Source organism: Idiotropiscis lumnitzeri, unplaced genomic scaffold (genome assembly GCF_059441095.1).
Source record: "Idiotropiscis lumnitzeri isolate Australia: NSW breed Sydney's pygmy pipehorse unplaced genomic scaffold, RoL_Ilum_1.0 HiC_scaffold_66, whole genome shotgun sequence".
In the NCBI taxonomy this organism is placed as follows: Eukaryota; Metazoa; Chordata; class Actinopteri; order Syngnathiformes; family Syngnathidae; genus Idiotropiscis; species Idiotropiscis lumnitzeri.
This window is the reverse complement of record NW_028283604.1, coordinates 272,285-293,545: the sequence shown is the minus strand read 5'-3', so window position 1 is coordinate 293,545 and position 21,261 is coordinate 272,285. Positions and strand designations below refer to the sequence as shown.

The 21,261-nt window shown below is 43.6% G+C and overlaps 1 long non-coding RNA gene across 2 annotated transcripts in view; it reads left to right on the top strand.

Moving 5' to 3' along the window:
* LOC148315656 (uncharacterized) overlaps positions 1-21,261 on the top strand; it is a 484,413-nt gene that overhangs the window by 424,414 nt on the left and 38,738 nt on the right. The window lies entirely within an intron of this gene.

Below are 21,261 nucleotides of genomic sequence, written 5' to 3'. Positions count from 1 at the left end.
TTGACAGGTAAGTCACACCCTCATGGAACATCAGCTGATAAAGACGGGTCTCAAGACACCATCATGCGACACTCTGAAGAAGGCGAAAGACTCGCCGAAACATGTCAGGTAAAAAATTAACCTAAAACATAATTGTCTGCTTTTAATGAATCAGTCAAATATCAATAATAAGAAGACAAAATGAACCTAATACAAATAAATGAATGCTTAATAACTCCCCTGCACATGCTCCTAAAAATCCAAACCTTCACCTGTAAATAAAACGTCCCGACCTGAAGACATCTTAATGTTATTATTTTGTTATACACACAGTGCCGCCAAGTGGAATCAAAAATTTGTTTTTATTTTAATTTTCACGTACTGCACGGTGCCCTTTTGACGAATCCGACTGAAAATTAGTCAGAAAAGACTCAAGACAATGATCTTACTCTCTGCCGAATTTTGTGACGTTTTGGCAAAAGGCGTGGCTATTAAGGTGCTGAAAAGTCCGATTGTACTCTGTGGCAACAAAAGCTCCGGCAACATGACTCAGATCATCCTATCTTCTCGAAGTTGTACACATTTGAGGATACTTCAGCCCTGAAGACATCTACCAACTTATTTTATATCGTAGTAGTAGCGCCACCAACTGGTAAAAGCTAATACAAGTTATTTTCTTGGATGTTTTTCTCCGTGCAACTCAACAAGGTCGCCCTCATATATGCTCGGATGACTGTTTCGGCCATGAGGATGTCACAATACGAAATTCGTGATTTTTCGTGAAAAGTTGTGGGAGTGGCATTGCACTGTTCGGCAATAAAACAAAGCTGATTATGAGGTTCTAAATATGAACGACAACTCGTAAAACTTTACACACACATCAGGCCGAGCAAATTTATCAATATTTTATACGTTAGTTGTGAGGCTTTTTTGAAATGGCTCGCCATGGCCCTCGAGAAATGTTAAAAAAAAGCAGCTCTGGTTGAGTGTTTCACCTCGCTTTTTGTAAATTTTATGGAGTACAGTGAACCCTCGGTTATCGCGGTTAATGGGGACCGAGACCACCCGCGAAAACTGAAAATCCGCGAAGTAGCGGCGCACCTTCAAAAATGCTTAAAAAAAATATACAATATATATAATAAATATATAAATATATATATATATATATATATATATATATATATATATATATATACGGGGAGAGAGAGAGTGAAATTCATGTTATAACAAAAAAAACAAATTATTATTAAAACGTATTATTTTTTTATTCCCCAGCCATTCTTTTTGTATTTATTTAATTACTCCGACTTTTACCTGCTGGTACGCCGTCCGGTGTGCCCTGTGAAATGAAAGGTGGCATTCTTTATTTATTTATTCATTTATACATTCATAACTGACAGCCTCGCGCTCCGCTCGTGCCCGGGCAGAAGAGGTGCTCCAATTTGGCTTAACTGTGACACACGCCCGTCCTCCTCCCCCGGAGCTTCCATTCGGTTAAACTTAGGGGCCGCTTGGCACCGCCCGTGCCCGGGGAAGGTGCTCCTCTTCGGCTTACTGTGACGCGAGCATGCCCTCCTCCTCCGGAGCTTCCATTCGGTTAAACTTAGGGGCCGCTTGGAACCGCCCGTGCCCGGGGAAGGTGCTCCTCTTCGGCTTACTGTGACGCGAGCATGCCCTCCTCCTCCGGAGCTTCCATTCGGTTAAACTTAGGGGCCGCTTGGCACTGCCCGTGCCCGGGGAAGGTGCTCCTCTACGGCTTAACTGCCACGCACGCTGGCCGGAGCTCTGGTACGGTCCGAACCGCGCGAAACGTCGCCACCGATCGTGTCCGGGGGAACGTGCTCTTCTTCGTCCACTCTCCTCTTCGCCCACGCTCTTCTTCGGCGCACGCCGGCCGTCTAACCGCTCCAGCGCCCCGTCGTGCCGCTCGGCGAAACTACAATGCGCCCGAATATTTTTTAGACCCGCGAAGCACTGAACCCGCGAAAGGTGAACCGCGAAGTAGCGAGGGTTCACTGTATGTATAAGACCAAGACCTACAAAAAAGTCTCTTGGAGCAATGAGCTAGGTTTTACAGGAAGTCGGCCATTTTGAATTTACTTAAAAGGGGGCGGGTCACCACAATGGACTTTGTGTAGAAATTATTATTGGGGCCCGAGCAGCGACCGCGGCGAGGTCCCTATTGTTTTTGTAGAAAATATTATTACTTTTATTATTATTATTATTATTATTATTAGGGCCTGAGCAGCGACCGCTGCGAAGTCCCTATTGTTTTTGTTGAAATTATTATTATTATTATTTTTCCGATTGTTCGATCGCATTTTTGACCCCTGAAACATGCACAAAAACTCACCAAACTTGGCAGTCTCATCGGGCATGGCGAAAAATTTGATATTTTAACGTCTAATATGAACAGGAAGTGAGTTATGAATTTTTGAAAGTCCGACTTTTGCCCTTTTTTGCATGTTTACAGGGGTCATTCTTTTGCACCCTGATCCTAAAGGCTTCATCTGATTGCCTTAAAATTCTGTCTGTAGCATCTGAAGACCTGGCACAAACACTGGGGCTAAAATTTTTTGTTTCCGAAATACTATATGACGGGGGCGGGGCATCAAAGTTTTCACTTAAGATTTCCTTCGCCGCAATGGACAAAATGCTTAATAACTCTCCTGCACATGCTGCTAAAAATCCAAAACTTCACATGTACATAAAGAGTCTGTACCTGAAGACATCTATATGTTTATATTCAGTTATACACCTTGCGCCAATCAATATCATTTTTTACATTTTGACGTACTGCACGGTGCCCTTTTAACGAATCTGATTGAAAATTGGCTAGAAAAGACTCAAGACATTGATCTTACTCTATCCCTATTTTTGTGACTTTCCTTCGAAGGGCGTGGCTATTACGGTGCCGCAGAGTCTGATTATTCTCCGTGGCAACAAAAGTTCCTGCAAAATGATTCAGATGATCCATCTTCTCGAAATTTTTCACATTTGAGGATATTCAGGCCCTGAAGACGGCTGCCAACTTATTTTTGATCGCAGTGGTAGCGCCACCAACTGGTTAAAACAAATACAAATCATTTTCGTTGATTTTTTTCTCCGGGCAGGTTAACAAAATCTACCTTACATTTGCTCGGATGAGTGTTTAGGCCTTGAGGATGTCACAATACGAAAGTCTTTCGCCTTCTTCAGAGTGTCACATGATGGTGTCTTGTGGCCCGTCTTTATCAGCTGATGTTCCATGAGGGCGTGACTTACCTGTCACAAGAATGAAGGCAAGTCACGCCCCCCGCTGTCCGTTCACTCCGCCAAAATGCTGCTCCAGGTGGTAGAGAGGATGAAGGCTCCCTTGTCTCTGTTCATGGTTTTTATGCCTCGCTTGCAGATCTCAATGGCCTCTCTGATCCAGCGCTGTTGTTTGTTCTCTTCGGTGCGGATGACCCTGCCCTTCTCCCGGTCCATGATGTGGTTTTCCCTTTTGCAGTGGTCAGTGATTGCTGATTTGTAATGTTCATGTTGTGCTTGTTCTTTTACTGCTCTGATTTTTCATTTTTTTGACAGGTAAGTCACACCCTCATGGAACATCAGCTGATAAAGACGGGTCTCAAGACACCATCATGCGACACTCTGAAGAAGGCGAAAGACTCGCCGAAACATGTCAGGTAAAAAATTAACCTAAAACATAATTGTCTGCTTTTAATGAATCAGTCAAATATCAATAATAAGAAGACAAAATGAACCTAATACAAATAAATGAATGCTTAATAACTCCCCTGCACATGCTCCTAAAAATCCAAACCTTCACCTGTAAATAAAACGTCCCGACCTGAAGACATCTTAATGTTATTATTTTGTTATACACACAGTGCCGCCAAGTGGAATCAAAAATTTGTTTTTATTTTAATTTTCACGTACTGCACGGTGCCCTTTTGACGAATCCGACTGAAAATTAGTCAGAAAAGACTCAAGACAATGATCTTACTCTCTGCCGAATTTTGTGACGTTTTGGCAAAAGGCGTGGCTATTAAGGTGCTGAAAAGTCCGATTGTACTCTGTGGCAACAAAAGCTCCGGCAACATGACTCAGATCATCCTATCTTCTCGAAGTTGTACACATTTGAGGATACTTCAGCCCTGAAGACATCTACCAACTTATTTTATATCGTAGTAGTAGCGCCACCAACTGGTAAAAGCTAATACAAGTTATTTTCTTGGATGTTTTTCTCCGTGCAACTCAACAAGGTCGCCCTCATATATGCTCGGATGACTGTTTCGGCCATGAGGATGTCACAATACGAAATTCGTGATTTTTCGTGAAAAGTTGTGGGAGTGGCATTGCACTGTTCGGCAATAAAACAAAGCTGATTATGAGGTTCTAAATATGAACGACAACTCGTAAAACTTTACACACACATCAGGCCGAGCAAATTTATCAATATTTTATACGTTAGTTGTGAGGCTTTTTTGAAATGGCTCGCCATGGCCCTCGAGAAATGTTAAAAAAAAGCAGCTCTGGTTGAGTGTTTCACCTCGCTTTTTGTAAATTTTATGGAGTACAGTGAACCCTCGGTTATCGCGGTTAATGGGGACCGAGACCACCCGCGAAAACTGAAAATCCGCGAAGTAGCGGCGCACCTTCAAAAATGCTTAAAAAAAATATACAATATATATAATAAATATATATATATATATATATATATATATATATATATATATATATATATATATATATACGGGGAGAGAGAGAGTGAAATTCATGTTATAACAAAAAAACCAAATTATTATTAAAACGTATTATTTTTTTATTCCCCAGCCATTCTTTTTGTATTTATTTAATTACTCCGACTTTTACCTGCTGGTACGCCGTCCGGTGTGCCCTGTGAAATGAAAGGTGGCATTCTTTATTTATTTATTCATTTATTCATTCATAACTGACAGCCTCGCGCTCCGCTCGTGCCCGGGCAGAAGAGGTGCTCCAATTTGGCTTAACTGTGACACACGCCCGTCCTCCTCCCCCGGAGCTTCCATTCGGTTAAACTTAGGGGCCGCTTGGCACCGCCCGTGCCCGGGGAAGGTGCTCCTCTTCGGCTTACTGTGACGCGAGCATGCCCTCCTCCTCCGGAGCTTCCATTCGGTTAAACTTAGGGGCCGCTTGGAACCGCCCGTGCCAGGGGAAGGTGCTCCTCTTCGGCTTACTGTGACGCGAGCATGCCCTCCTCCTCCGGAGCTTCCATTCGGTTAAACTTAGGGGCCGCTTGGCACCGCCCGTGCCCGGGGAAGGTGCTCCTCTACGGCTTAACTGCCACGCACGCTGGCCGGAGCTCTGGTACGGTCCGAACCGCGCGAAACGTCGCCACCGATCGTGTCCGGGGGAACGTGCTCTTCTTCGTCCACTCTCCTCTTCGCCCACGCTCTTCTTCGGCGCACGCCGGCCGTCTAACCGCTCCAGCGCCCCGTCGTGCCGCTCGGCGAAACTACAATGCCCCCGAATATTTTTTAGACCCGCGAAGCACTGAACCCGCGAAAGGTGAACCTCGAAGTAGCGAGGGTTCACTGTATGTATAAGACCAAGACCTACAAAAAAGTCTCTTGGAGCAATGAGCTAGGTTTTACAGGAAGTCGGCCATTTTGAATTTACTTAAAAGGGGGCGGGTCTCCACAATGGACTTTGTGTAGAAATTATTATTGGGGCCCGAGCAGCGACCGCGGCGAGGTCCCTATTGTTTTTGTAGAAAATATTATTACTTTTATTATTATTATTATTATTATTATTATTATTAGGGCCTGAGCAGCGACCGCTGCGAAGTCCCTATTGTTTTTGTAGAAATTATTATTATTATTATTTTTCCGATTGTTCGATCGCATTTTTGACCCCCGAAACATGCACAAAAACTCACCAAACTTGGCAGTCTCATCGGGCATGGCGAAAAATTTGATATTTTTTAACGTCTAATATGAACAGGAAGTGAGTTATGAATTTTTGAAAGTCCGACTTTTGCCCTTTTTTGCATGTTTACAGGGGTCATTCTTTTGCACCCTGATCCTAAAGGCTTCATCTGATTGCCTTAAAGTTCTGTCTGGAGCATCTTAAGACCTGCGACAAACACTGGGGCTAAAATTTTTTGTTTCCGAAATACTATATGACGGGGGCGGGGCTTCAAAGTTTTCACTTAAGATTTCCTTCGCCGCAATGGACAAAATGCTTAATAACTCTCCTGCCCGTGCTGCTAAAAATCCAAAACTTCACATGTACATAAAGAGTCGGTACCTGAAGACATCTATATGTTTATATTCAGTTATACACCTTGCGCCAATCAATATAAATGTTTACATTTTGACGTACTGCACGGTGCCCTTTTAACGAATCCGACTGAAAATTGGCTAGAAAAGACTCAAGACATTGATCTTACTCTATCCCTATTTTTATGACTTTCCTTCAAAGGGCGTGGCTATTACGGTGCCGCAGAGTCTGATTATTCTCCGTGGCAACAAAAGTTCCTGCAAAATGATTCAGATGATCCATCTTCTGGAAATCTTTCACATTTGAGGATATTCAGGCCCTGAAGACGGCTGCCAACTTATTTTTGATCGCAGTGGTAGCGCCACCAACTGGTTAAAACAAATACAAATTATTTTCGTTGATGTTTTTCTCCGGGCAGGTTAACAAAATCTACCTTATATTTGCTCGGATGAGTGTTTAGGCCTTGAGCATGTCACAATACGAAAGTCTTTCGCCTTCTTCAGAGTGTCACATGATGGTGTCTTGTGACCCGTCTTTATCAGCTGATGTTCCATGAGGGCGTGACTTACCTGTCACAAGAATGAAGGCAAGTCACGCCCCCCGCTGTCCGTTCACTCCGCCAAGATGCTGGTCCAGGTGGTAGAGAGGATGAAGGCTCCCTTGTCTCTGTTCATGGTTTTTATGCCTCGCTTGCAGATCTCAATGGCCTCTCTGATCCAGCGCTGTTGTTTGTTCTCTTCTGTGCGGATGACCCTGCCCTTCTCCCGGTCCATGATGTGGTTTTCCCTTTTGCAGTGGTCAGTGATTGCTGATTTGTAATGTTCATGTTGTGCTTGTTCTTTTACTGCTCTGATTTTTTCATTTTTTTGACAGGTAAGTCACACCCTCATGGAACATCAGCTCAAGACACCATCATGCGACACTCTGAAGAAGGCGAAAGACTCGCCGAAACATGTCAGGTAAAAAATTAACCTAAAACATAATTGTCTGCTTTTAATGAATCAGTCAAATATCAATAATAAGAAGACAAAATGAACCTAATACAAATAAATGAATGCTTAATAACTCCCCTGCACATGCTCCTAAAAATCCAAACCTTCACCTGTAAATAAAACGTCCCGACCTGAAGACATCTTAATGTTATTATTTTGTTATACACACAGTGCCGCCAAGTGGAATCAAAAATTTGTTTTTATTTTAATTTTCACGTACTGCATGGTGCCCTTTTGACGAATCCGACTGAAAATTAGTCAGAAAAGACTTAAGACAATGATCTTACTCTCTGCCGAATTTTGTGACGTTTTGGCAAAAGGCGTGGCTATTAAGGTGCTGAAAAGTCCGATTGTACTCTGTGGCAACAAAAGCTCCGGCAACATGACTCAGATGATCCTATCTTCTCGAAGTTGTACACATTTGAGGATACTTCAGCCCTGAAGACATCTACCAACTTATTTTACATCGTAGTAGTAGCGCCACCAACTGGTAAAAGCTAATACAAGTTATTTTCTTGGATGTTTTTCTCCGTGCAACTCAACAAGGTCGCCCTCATATATGCTCGGATGACTGTTTCGGCCATGAGGATGTCACAATACGAAATTCGTGATTTTTCGTGAAAAGTTGTGGGAGTGGCATTGCACTGTTCAGCAATAAAACAAAGCTGATTATGAGGTTCTAAATATGAACGACAACTCGTAAAACTTTACACACACATCAGGCCGAGCAAATTTATCAATATTTTATACGTTAGTTGTGCAGCTTTTTTGAAATGGCTCGCCATGGCCCTCGAGAAATGTTAAAAAAAAGCAGCTCTGGTTGAGTGTTTCACCTCGCTTTTTGTAAATTTTATGGAGTACAGTGAACCCTCGGTTATCGCGGTTAATGGGGACCGAGACCACCCGCGAAAACTGAAAATCCGCGAAGTAGCGGCGCACCTTCAAAAATGCTTAAAAAAAATATACAATATATATAATAAATATATAAATATATATATATATATATATATATATATATATATATATACGGGGAGAGAGAGAGTGAAATTCATGTTATAACAAAAAAAACAAATTATTATTAAAACGTATTATTTTTTTATTCCCCAGCCATTCTTTTTGTATTTATTTAATTACTCCGACTTTTACCTGCTGGTACGCCGTCCGGTGTGCCCTGTGAAATGAAAGGTGGCATTCTTTATTTATTTATTCATTTATACATTCATAACTGACAGCCTCGCGCTCCGCTCGTGCCCGGGCAGAAGAGGTGCTCCAATTTGGCTTAACTGTGACACACGCCCGTCCTCCTCCCCCGGAGCTTCCATTCGGTTAAACTTAGGGGCCGCTTGGCACCGCCCGTGCCCGGGGAAGGTGCTCCTCTTCGGCTTACTGTGACGCGAGCATGCCCTCCTCCTCCGGAGCTTCCATTCGGTTAAACTTAGGGGCCGCTTGGAACCGCCCGTGCCCGGGGAAGGTGCTCCTCTTCGGCTTACTGTGACGCGAGCATGCCCTCCTCCTCCGGAGCTTCCATTCGGTTAAACTTAGGGGCCGCTTGGCACTGCCCGTGCCCGGGGAAGGTGCTCCTCTACGGCTTAACTGCCACGCACGCTGGCCGGAGCTCTGGTACGGTCCGAACCGCGCGAAACGTCGCCACCGATCGTGTCCGGGGGAACGTGCTCTTCTTCGTCCACTCTCCTCTTCGCCCACGCTCTTCTTCGGCGCACGCCGGCCGTCTAACCGCTCCAGCGCCCCGTCGTGCCGCTCGGCGAAACTACAATGCGCCCGAATATTTTTTAGACCCGCGAAGCACTGAACCCGCGAAAGGTGAACCGCGAAGTAGCGAGGGTTCACTGTATGTATAAGACCAAGACCTACAAAAAAGTCTCTTGGAGCAATGAGCTAGGTTTTACAGGAAGTCGGCCATTTTGAATTTACTTAAAAGGGGGCGGGTCACCACAATGGACTTTGTGTAGAAATTATTATTGGGGCCCGAGCAGCGACCGCGGCGAGGTCCCTATTGTTTTTGTAGAAAATATTATTACTTTTATTATTATTATTATTATTATTATTAGGGCCTGAGCAGCGACCGCTGCGAAGTCCCTATTGTTTTTGTTGAAATTATTATTATTATTATTTTTCCGATTGTTCGATCGCATTTTTGACCCCTGAAACATGCACAAAAACTCACCAAACTTGGCAGTCTCATCGGGCATGGCGAAAAATTTGATATTTTAACGTCTAATATGAACAGGAAGTGAGTTATGAATTTTTGAAAGTCCGACTTTTGCCCTTTTTTGCATGTTTACAGGGGTCATTCTTTTGCACCCTGATCCTAAAGGCTTCATCTGATTGCCTTAAAATTCTGTCTGTAGCATCTGAAGACCTGGCACAAACACTGGGGCTAAAATTTTTTGTTTCCGAAATACTATATGACGGGGGCGGGGCATCAAAGTTTTCACTTAAGATTTCCTTCGCCGCAATGGACAAAATGCTTAATAACTCTCCTGCACATGCTGCTAAAAATCCAAAACTTCACATGTACATAAAGAGTCTGTACCTGAAGACATCTATATGTTTATATTCAGTTATACACCTTGCGCCAATCAATATCATTTTTTACATTTTGACGTACTGCACGGTGCCCTTTTAACGAATCTGATTGAAAATTGGCTAGAAAAGACTCAAGACATTGATCTTACTCTATCCCTATTTTTGTGACTTTCCTTCGAAGGGCGTGGCTATTACGGTGCCGCAGAGTCTGATTATTCTCCGTGGCAACAAAAGTTCCTGCAAAATGATTCAGATGATCCATCTTCTCGAAATTTTTCACATTTGAGGATATTCAGGCCCTGAAGACGGCTGCCAACTTATTTTTGATCGCAGTGGTAGCGCCACCAACTGGTTAAAACAAATACAAATCATTTTCGTTGATTTTTTTCTCCGGGCAGGTTAACAAAATCTACCTTACATTTGCTCGGATGAGTGTTTAGGCCTTGAGGATGTCACAATACGAAAGTCTTTCGCCTTCTTCAGAGTGTCACATGATGGTGTCTTGTGGCCCGTCTTTATCAGCTGATGTTCCATGAGGGCGTGACTTACCTGTCACAAGAATGAAGGCAAGTCACGCCCCCCGCTGTCCGTTCACTCCGCCAAAATGCTGCTCCAGGTGGTAGAGAGGATGAAGGCTCCCTTGTCTCTGTTCATGGTTTTTATGCCTCGCTTGCAGATCTCAATGGCCTCTCTGATCCAGCGCTGTTGTTTGTTCTCTTCGGTGCGGATGACCCTGCCCTTCTCCCGGTCCATGATGTGGTTTTCCCTTTTGCAGTGGTCAGTGATTGCTGATTTGTAATGTTCATGTTGTGCTTGTTCTTTTACTGCTCTGATTTTTCATTTTTTTGACAGGTAAGTCACACCCTCATGGAACATCAGCTGATAAAGACGGGTCTCAAGACACCATCATGCGACACTCTGAAGAAGGCGAAAGACTCGCCGAAACATGTCAGGTAAAAAATTAACCTAAAACATAATTGTCTGCTTTTAATGAATCAGTCAAATATCAATAATAAGAAGACAAAATGAACCTAATACAAATAAATGAATGCTTAATAACTCCCCTGCACATGCTCCTAAAAATCCAAACCTTCACCTGTAAATAAAACGTCCCGACCTGAAGACATCTTAATGTTATTATTTTGTTATACACACAGTGCCGCCAAGTGGAATCAAAAATTTGTTTTTATTTTAATTTTCACGTACTGCACGGTGCCCTTTTGACGAATCCGACTGAAAATTAGTCAGAAAAGACTCAAGACAATGATCTTACTCTCTGCCGAATTTTGTGACGTTTTGGCAAAAGGCGTGGCTATTAAGGTGCTGAAAAGTCCGATTGTACTCTGTGGCAACAAAAGCTCCGGCAACATGACTCAGATCATCCTATCTTCTCGAAGTTGTACACATTTGAGGATACTTCAGCCCTGAAGACATCTACCAACTTATTTTATATCGTAGTAGTAGCGCCACCAACTGGTAAAAGCTAATACAAGTTATTTTCTTGGATGTTTTTCTCCGTGCAACTCAACAAGGTCGCCCTCATATATGCTCGGATGACTGTTTCGGCCATGAGGATGTCACAATACGAAATTCGTGATTTTTCGTGAAAAGTTGTGGGAGTGGCATTGCACTGTTCGGCAATAAAACAAAGCTGATTATGAGGTTCTAAATATGAACGACAACTCGTAAAACTTTACACACACATCAGGCCGAGCAAATTTATCAATATTTTATACGTTAGTTGTGCAGCTTTTTTGAAATGGCTCGCCATGGCCCTCGAGAAATGTTAAAAAAAAGCAGCTCTGGTTGAGTGTTTCACCTCGCTTTTTGTAAATTTTATGGAGTACAGTGAACCCTCGGTTATCGCGGTTAATGGGGACCGAGACCACCCGCGAAAACTGAAAATCCGCGAAGTAGCGGCGCACCTTCAAAAATGCTTAAAAAAAATATACAATATATATAATAAATATATAAATATATATATATATATATATATATATATATATATATATATATACGGGGAGAGAGAGAGTGAAATTCATGTTATAACAAAAAAAACAAATTATTATTAAAACGTATTATTTTTTTATTCCCCAGCCATTCTTTTTGTATTTATTTAATTACTCCGACTTTTACCTGCTGGTACGCCGTCCGGTGTGCCCTGTGAAATGAAAGGTGGCATTCTTTATTTATTTATTCATTTATACATTCATAACTGACAGCCTCGCGCTCCGCTCGTGCCCGGGCAGAAGAGGTGCTCCAATTTGGCTTAACTGTGACACACGCCCGTCCTCCTCCCCCGGAGCTTCCATTCGGTTAAACTTAGGGGCCGCTTGGCACCGCCCGTGCCCGGGGAAGGTGCTCCTCTTCGGCTTACTGTGACGCGAGCATGCCCTCCTCCTCCGGAGCTTCCATTCGGTTAAACTTAGGGGCCGCTTGGAACCGCCCGTGCCAGGGGAAGGTGCTCCTCTTCGGCTTACTGTGACGCGAGCATGCCCTCCTCCTCCGGAGCTTCCATTCGGTTAAACTTAGGGGCCGCTTGGCACCGCCCGTGCCCGGGGAAGGTGCTCCTCTACGGCTTAACTGCCACGCACGCTGGCCGGAGCTCTGGTACGGTCCGAACCGCGCGAAACGTCGCCACCGATCGTGTCCGGGGGAACGTGCTCTTCTTCGTCCACTCTCCTCTTCGCCCACGCTCTTCTTCGGCGCACGCCGGCCGTCTAACCGCTCCAGCGCCCCGTCGTGCCGCTCGGCGAAACTACAATGCCCCCGAATATTTTTTAGACCCGCGAAGCACTGAACCCGCGAAAGGTGAACCTCGAAGTAGCGAGGGTTCACTGTATGTATAAGACCAAGACCTACAAAAAAGTCTCTTGGAGCAATGAGCTAGGTTTTACAGGAAGTCGGCCATTTTGAATTTACTTAAAAGGGGGCGGGTCTCCACAATGGACTTTGTGTAGAAATTATTATTGGGGCCCGAGCAGCGACCGCGGCGAGGTCCCTATTGTTTTTGTAGAAAATATTATTACTTTTATTATTATTATTATTATTATTATTATTATTAGGGCCTGAGCAGCGACCGCTGCGAAGTCCCTATTGTTTTTGTAGAAATTATTATTATTATTATTTTTCCGATTGTTCGATCGCATTTTTGACCCCCGAAACATGCACAAAAACTCACCAAACTTGGCAGTCTCATCGGGCATGGCGAAAAATTTGATATTTTTTAACGTCTAATATGAACAGGAAGTGAGTTATGAATTTTTGAAAGTCCGACTTTTGCCCTTTTTTGCATGTTTACAGGGGTCATTCTTTTGCACCCTGATCCTAAAGGCTTCATCTGATTGCCTTAAAGTTCTGTCTGGAGCATCTTAAGACCTGCGACAAACACTGGGGCTAAAATTTTTTGTTTCCGAAATACTATATGACGGGGGCGGGGCTTCAAAGTTTTCACTTAAGATTTCCTTCGCCGCAATGGACAAAATGCTTAATAACTCTCCTGCCCGTGCTGCTAAAAATCCAAAACTTCACATGTACATAAAGAGTCGGTACCTGAAGACATCTATATGTTTATATTCAGTTATACACCTTGCGCCAATCAATATAAATGTTTACATTTTGACGTACTGCACGGTGCCCTTTTAACGAATCCGACTGAAAATTGGCTAGAAAAGACTCAAGACATTGATCTTACTCTATCCCTATTTTTATGACTTTCCTTCAAAGGGCGTGGCTATTACGGTGCCGCAGAGTCTGATTATTCTCCGTGGCAACAAAAGTTCCTGCAAAATGATTCAGATGATCCATCTTCTGGAAATCTTTCACATTTGAGGATATTCAGGCCCTGAAGACGGCTGCCAACTTATTTTTGATCGCAGTGGTAGCGCCACCAACTGGTTAAAACAAATACAAATTATTTTCGTTGATGTTTTTCTCTGGGCAGGTTAACAAAATCTACCTTATATTTGCTCGGATGAGTGTTTAGGCCTTGAGCATGTCACAATACGAAAGTCTTTCGCCTTCTTCAGAGTGTCACATGATGGTGTCTTGTGACCCGTCTTTATCAGCTGATGTTCCATGAGGGCGTGACTTACCTGTCACAAGAATGAAGGCAAGTCACGCCCCCCGCTGTCCGTTCACTCCGCCAAGATGCTGGTCCAGGTGGTAGAGAGGATGAAGGCTCCCTTGTCTCTGTTCATGGTTTTTATGCCTCGCTTGCAGATCTCAATGGCCTCTCTGATCCAGCGCTGTTGTTTGTTCTCTTCTGTGCGGATGACCCTGCCCTTCTCCCGGTCCATGATGTGGTTTTCCCTTTTGCAGTGGTCAGTGATTGCTGATTTGTAATGTTCATGTTGTGCTTGTTCTTTTACTGCTCTGATTTTTTCATTTTTTTGACAGGTAAGTCACACCCTCATGGAACATCAGCTCAAGACACCATCATGCGACACTCTGAAGAAGGCGAAAGACTCGCCGAAACATGTCAGGTAAAAAATTAACCTAAAACATAATTGTCTGCTTTTAATGAATCAGTCAAATATCAATAATAAGAAGACAAAATGAACCTAATACAAATAAATGAATGCTTAATAACTCCCCTGCACATGCTCCTAAAAATCCAAACCTTCACCTGTAAATAAAACGTCCCGACCTGAAGACATCTTAATGTTATTATTTTGTTATACACACAGTGCCGCCAAGTGGAATCAAAAATTTGTTTTTATTTTAATTTTCACGTACTGCATGGTGCCCTTTTGACGAATCCGACTGAAAATTAGTCAGAAAAGACTTAAGACAATGATCTTACTCTCTGCCGAATTTTGTGACGTTTTGGCAAAAGGCGTGGCTATTAAGGTGCTGAAAAGTCCGATTGTACTCTGTGGCAACAAAAGCTCCGGCAACATGACTCAGATGATCCTATCTTCTCGAAGTTGTACACATTTGAGGATACTTCAGCCCTGAAGACATCTACCAACTTATTTTACATCGTAGTAGTAGCGCCACCAACTGGTAAAAGCTAATACAAGTTATTTTCTTGGATGTTTTTCTCCGTGCAACTCAACAAGGTCGCCCTCATATATGCTCGGATGACTGTTTCGGCCATGAGGATGTCACAATACGAAATTCGTGATTTTTCGTGAAAAGTTGTGGGAGTGGCATTGCACTGTTCAGCAATAAAACAAAGCTGATTATGAGGTTCTAAATATGAACGACAACTCGTAAAACTTTACACACACATCAGGCCGAGCAAATTTATCAATATTTTATACGTTAGTTGTGCAGCTTTTTTGAAATGGCTCGCCATGGCCCTCGAGAAATGTTAAAAAAAAGCAGCTCTGGTTGAGTGTTTCACCTCGCTTTTTGTAAATTTTATGGAGTACAGTGAACCCTCGGTTATCGCGGTTAATGGGGACCGAGACCACCCGCGAAAACTGAAAATCCGCGAAGTAGCGGCGCACCTTCAAAAATGCTTAAAAAAAATATACAATATATATAATAAATATATAAATATATATATATATATATATATATATATATATATATATATATACGGGGAGAGAGAGAGTGAAATTCATGTTATAACAAAAAAAACAAATTATTATTAAAACGTATTATTTTTTTATTCCCCAGCCATTCTTTTTGTATTTATTTAATTACTCCGACTTTTACCTGCTGGTACGCCGTCCGGTGTGCCCTGTTAAATGAAAGGTGGCATTCTTTATTTATTTATTCATTTATACATTCATAACTGACAGCCTCGCGCTCCGCTCGTGCCCGGGCAGAAGAGGTGCTCCAATTTGGCTTAACTGTGACACACGCCCGTCCTCCTCCCCCGGAGCTTCCATTCGGTTAAACTTAGGGGCCGCTTGGCACCGCCCGTGCCCGGGGAAGGTGCTCCTCTTCGGCTTACTGTGACGCGAGCATGCCCTCCTCCTCCGGAGCTTCCATTCGGTTAAACTTAGGGGCCGCTTGGAACCGCCCGTGCCCGGGGAAGGTGCTCCTCTTCGGCTTACTGTGACGCGAGCATGCCCTCCTCCTCCGGAGCTTCCATTCGGTTAAACTTAGGGGCCGCTTGGCACTGCCCGTGCCCGGGGAAGGTGCTCCTCTACGGCTTAACTGCCACGCACGCTGGCCGGAGCTCTGGTACGGTCCGAACCGCGCGAAACGTCGCCACCGATCGTGTCCGGGGGAACGTGCTCTTCTTCGTCCACTCTCCTCTTCGCCCACGCTCTTCTTCGGCGCACGCCGGCCGTCTAACCGCTCCAGCGCCCCGTCGTGCCGCTCGGCGAAACTACAATGCGCCCGAATATTTTTTAGACCCGCGAAGCACTGAACCCGCGAAAGGTGAACCGCGAAGTAGCGAGGGTTCACTGTATGTATAAGACCAAGACCTACAAAAAAGTCTCTTGGAGCAATGAGCTAGGTTTTACAGGAAGTCGGCCATTTTGAATTTACTTAAAAGGGGGCGGGTCACCACAATGGACTTTGTGTAGAAATTATTATTGGGGCCCGAGCAGCGACCGCGGCGAGGTCCCTATTGTTTTTGTAGAAAATATTATTACTTTTATTATTATTATTATTATTATTATTAGGGCCTGAGCAGCGACCGCTGCGAAGTCCCTATTGTTTTTGTTGAAATTATTATTATTATTATTTTTCCGATTGTTCGATCGCATTTTTGACCCCTGAAACATGCACAAAAACTCACCAAACTTGGCAGTCTCATCGGGCATGGCGAAAAATTTGATATTTTAACGTCTAATATGAACAGGAAGTGAGTTATGAATTTTTGAAAGTCCGACTTTTGCCCTTTTTTGCATGTTTACAGGGGTCATTCTTTTGCACCCTGATCCTAAAGGCTTCATCTGATTGCCTTAAAATTCTGTCTGTAGCATCTGAAGACCTGGCACAAACACTGGGGCTAAAATTTTTTGTTTCCGAAATACTATATGACGGGGGCGGGGCATCAAAGTTTTCACTTAAGATTTCCTTCGCCGCAATGGACAAAATGCTTAATAACTCTCCTGCACATGCTGCTAAAAATCCAAAACTTCACATGTACATAAAGAGTCTGTACCTGAAGACATCTATATGTTTATATTCAGTTATACACCTTGCGCCAATCAATATCATTTTTTACATTTTGACGTACTGCACGGTGCCCTTTTAACGAATCTGATTGAAAATTGGCTAGAAAAGACTCAAGACATTGATCTTACTCTATCCCTATTTTTGTGACTTTCCTTCGAAGGGCGTGGCTATTACGGTGCCGCAGAGTCTGATTATTCTCCGTGGCAACAAAAGTTCCTGCAAAATGATTCAGATGATCCATCTTCTCGAAATTTTTCACATTTGAGGATATTCAGGCCCTGAAGACGGCTGCCAACTTATTTTTGATCGCAGTGGTAGCGCCACCAACTGGTTAAAACAAATACAAATCATTTTCGTTGATTTTTTTCTCCGGGCAGGTTAACAAAATCTACCTTACATTTGCTCGGATGAGTGTTTAGGCCTTGAGGATGTCACAATACGAAAGTCTTTCGCCTTCTTCAGAGTGTCACATGATGGTGTCTTGTGGCCCGTCTTTATCAGCTGATGTTCCATGAGGGCGTGACTTACCTGTCACAAGAATGAAGGCAAGTCACGCCCCCCGCTGTCCGTTCACTCCGCCAAAATGCTGCTCCAGGTGGTAGAGAGGATGAAGGCTCCCTTGTCTCTGTTCATGGTTTTTATGCCTCGCTTGCAGATCTCAATGGCCTCTCTGATCCAGCGCTGTTGTTTGTTCTCTTCGGTGCGGATGACCCTGCCCTTCTCCCGGTCCATGATGTGGTTTTCCCTTTTGCAGTGGTCAGTGATTGCTGATTTGTAATGTTCATGTTGTGCTTGTTCTTTTACTGCTCTGATTTTTCATTTTTTTGACAGGTAAGTCACACCCTCATGGAACATCAGCTGATAAAGACGGGTCTCAAGACACCATCATGCGACACTCTGAAGAAGGCGAAAGACTCGCCGAAACATGTCAGGTAAAAAATTAACCTAAAACATAATTGTCTGCTTTTAATGAATCAGTCAAATATCAATAATAAGAAGACAAAATGAACCTAATACAAATAAATGAATGCTTAATAACTCCCCTGCACATGCTCCTAAAAATCCAAACCTTCACCTGTAAATAAAACGTCCCGACCTGAAGACATCTTAATGTTATTATTTTGTTATACACACAGTGCCGCCAAGTGGAATCAAAAATTTGTTTTTATTTTAATTTTCACGTACTGCACGGTGCCCTTTTGACGAATCCGACTGAAAATTAGTCAGAAAAGACTCAAGACAATGATCTTACTCTCTGCCGAATTTTGTGACGTTTTGGCAAAAGGCGTGGCTATTAAGGTGCTGAAAAGTCCGATTGTACTCTGTGGCAACAAAAGCTCCGGCAACATGACTCAGATCATCCTATCTTCTCGAAGTTGTACACATTTGAGGATACTTCAGCCCTGAAGACATCTACCAACTTATTTTATATCGTAGTAGTAGCGCCACCAACTGGTAAAAGCTAATACAAGTTATTTTCTTGGATGTTTTTCTCCGTGCAACTCAACAAGGTCGCCCTCATATATGCTCGGATGACTGTTTCGGCCATGAGGATGTCACAATACGAAATTCGTGATTTTTCGTGAAAAGTTGTGGGAGTGGCATTGCACTGTTCGGCAATAAAACAAAGCTGATTATGAGGTTCTAAATATGAACGACAACTCGTAAAACTTTACACACACATCAGGCCGAGCAAATTTATCAATATTTTATACGTTAGTTGTGCAGCTTTTTTGAAATGGCTCGCCATGGCCCTCGAGAAATGTTAAAAAAAAGCAGCTCTGGTTGAGTGTTTCACCTCGCTTTTTGTAAATTTTATGGAGTACAGTGAACCCTCGGTTATCGCGGTTAATGGGGACCGAGACCACCCGCGAAAACTGAAAATCCGCGAAGTAGCGGCGCACCTTCAAAAATGCTTAAAAAAAATATACAATATATATAATAATATATATATATATATATATATATATATATATATATATATATATATACGGGGAGAGAGAGAGTGAAATTCATGTTATAACAAAAAAACCAAATTATTATTAAAACGTATTATTTTTTTATTCCCCAGCCATTCTTTTTGTATTTATTTAATTACTCCGACTTTTACCTGCTGGTACGCCGTCCGGTGTGCCCTGTGAAATGAAAGGTGGCATTCTTTATTTATTTATTCATTTATTCATTCATAACTGACAGCCTCGCGCTCCGCTCGTGCCCGGGCAGAAGAGGTGCTCCAATTTGGCTTAACTGTGACACACGCCCGTCCTCCTCCGTCCGGAGCTTCCATTCGGTTAAACTTAGGGGCCGCTTGGCACCGCCCGTGCCCGGGGAAGGTGCTCCTCTTCGGCTTACTGTGACGCGAGCATGCCCTCCTCCTCCGGAGCTTCCATTCGGTTAAACTTAGGGGCCGCTTGGAACCGCCCGTGCCCGGGGAAGGTGCTCCTCTTCGGCTTACTGTGACGCGAGCATGCCCTCCTCCTCCGGAGCTTCCATTCGGTTAAACTTAGGGGCCGCTTGGCACCGCCCGTGCCCGGGGAAGGTGCTCCTCTACGGCTTAACTGCCACGCACGCTGGCCGGAGCTCTGGTACGGTCCGAACCGCGCGAAACGTCGCCACCGATCGTGTCCGGGGGAACGTGCTCTTCTTCGTCCACTCTCCTCTTCGCCCACGCTCTTCTTCGGCGCACGCCGGCCGTCTAACCGCTCCAGCGCCCCGTCGTGCCGCTCGGCGAAACTACAATGCCCCCGAATATTTTTTAGACCCGCGAAGCACTGAACCTGCGAAAGGTGAACCGCGAAGTAGCGAGGGTTCACTGTATGTATAAGACCAAGACCTACAAAAAAGTCTCTTGGAGCAATGAGCTAGGTTTTACAGGAAGTCGGCCATTTTGAATTTACTTAAAAGGGGGCGGGTCACCACAATGGACTTTGTGTAGAAATTATTATTGGGGCCCGAGCAGCGACCGCGGCGAGGTCCCTATTGTTTTTGTAGAAAATATTATTACTTTTATTATTATTATTATTATTATTATTAGGGCCTGAGCAGCGACCGCTGCGAAGTCCCTATTGTTTTTGTAGAAATTATTATTATTATTTATCCGATTGTTCGATCGCATTTTTGACCCCCGAAACATGCACAAAAACTCACCAAACCTGGCAGTCTCATCGGGCATGGCGAAAAATTTGATATTTTAACGTCTAATATGAACAGGAAGTGAGTTATGAATTTTTGAAAGTCCGACTTTTGCCCTTTTTTGCATGTTTACAGGGGTCATTCTTTTGCACCCTGATCCTAAAGGCTTCATCTGATTGCCTTAAAATTCTGTCTGTAGCATCTGAAGACCTGGGACAAACACTGGGGCTAAAATTTTTTGTTTCCGAAATACTATATGACGGGGGCGGGGCATCAAAGTTTTCACTTAAGATTTCCTTCGCCGCAATGGACAAAATGCTTAATAACTCTCCTGCACATGCTGCTAAAAATCCAAAACTTCACATGTACATAAAGAGTCTGTACCTGAAGACATCTATATGTTTATATTCAGTTATACACCTTGCGCCAATCAATATCATTTTTTACATTTTGACGTACTGCACGGTGCCCTTGTAACGAATCTGATTGAAAATTGGCTAGAAAAGACTCAAGACATTGATCTTACTCTATCCCTATTTTTGTGACTTTCCTTCGAAGGGCGTGGCTATTACGGTGCCGCAGAGTCTGATTATTCTCCGTGGCAACAAAAGTTCCTGCAAAATGATTCAGATGATCCATCTTCTCGAAATTTTTCACATTTGAGGATATTCAGGCCCTGAAGACGGCTGCCAACTTATTTTTGATCGCAGTGGTAGCGCCACCAACTGGTTAAAACAAATATAAATTATTTTCGTTGATGTTTTTCTCCGGGCATGTTAACAAAATCTACCTTATATTTGCTCGGATGAGTGTTTAGGCCTTGAGCATGTCACAATACGAAAGTCTTTCGCCTTCTTCAGAGTGTCACATGATGGTGTCTTGTGACCCGCCTTTATCAGCTGATGTTCCATGAGGGCGTGACTTACCTGTCACAAGAATGAAGGCAAGTCACGCCCCCCGCTGTCCGTTCACTCCGCCAAGATGCTGGTCCAGGTGGTAGAGAGGATGAAGGCTCCCTTGTCTCTGTTCATGGTTTTTATGCCTCGCTTGCAGATCTCAATGGCCTCTCTGATCCAGCGCTGTTGTTTGTTCTCTTCTGTGCGGATGACCCTGCCCTTCTCCCGGTCCATGATGTGGTTTTCCCTTTTGCAGTGGTCAGTGATTGCTGATTTGTAATGTTCATGTTGTGCTTGTTCTTTTACTGCTCTGATTTTTTTCATTTTTTTGACAGGTAAGTCACACCCTCATGGAACATCAGCTCAAGACACCATCATGC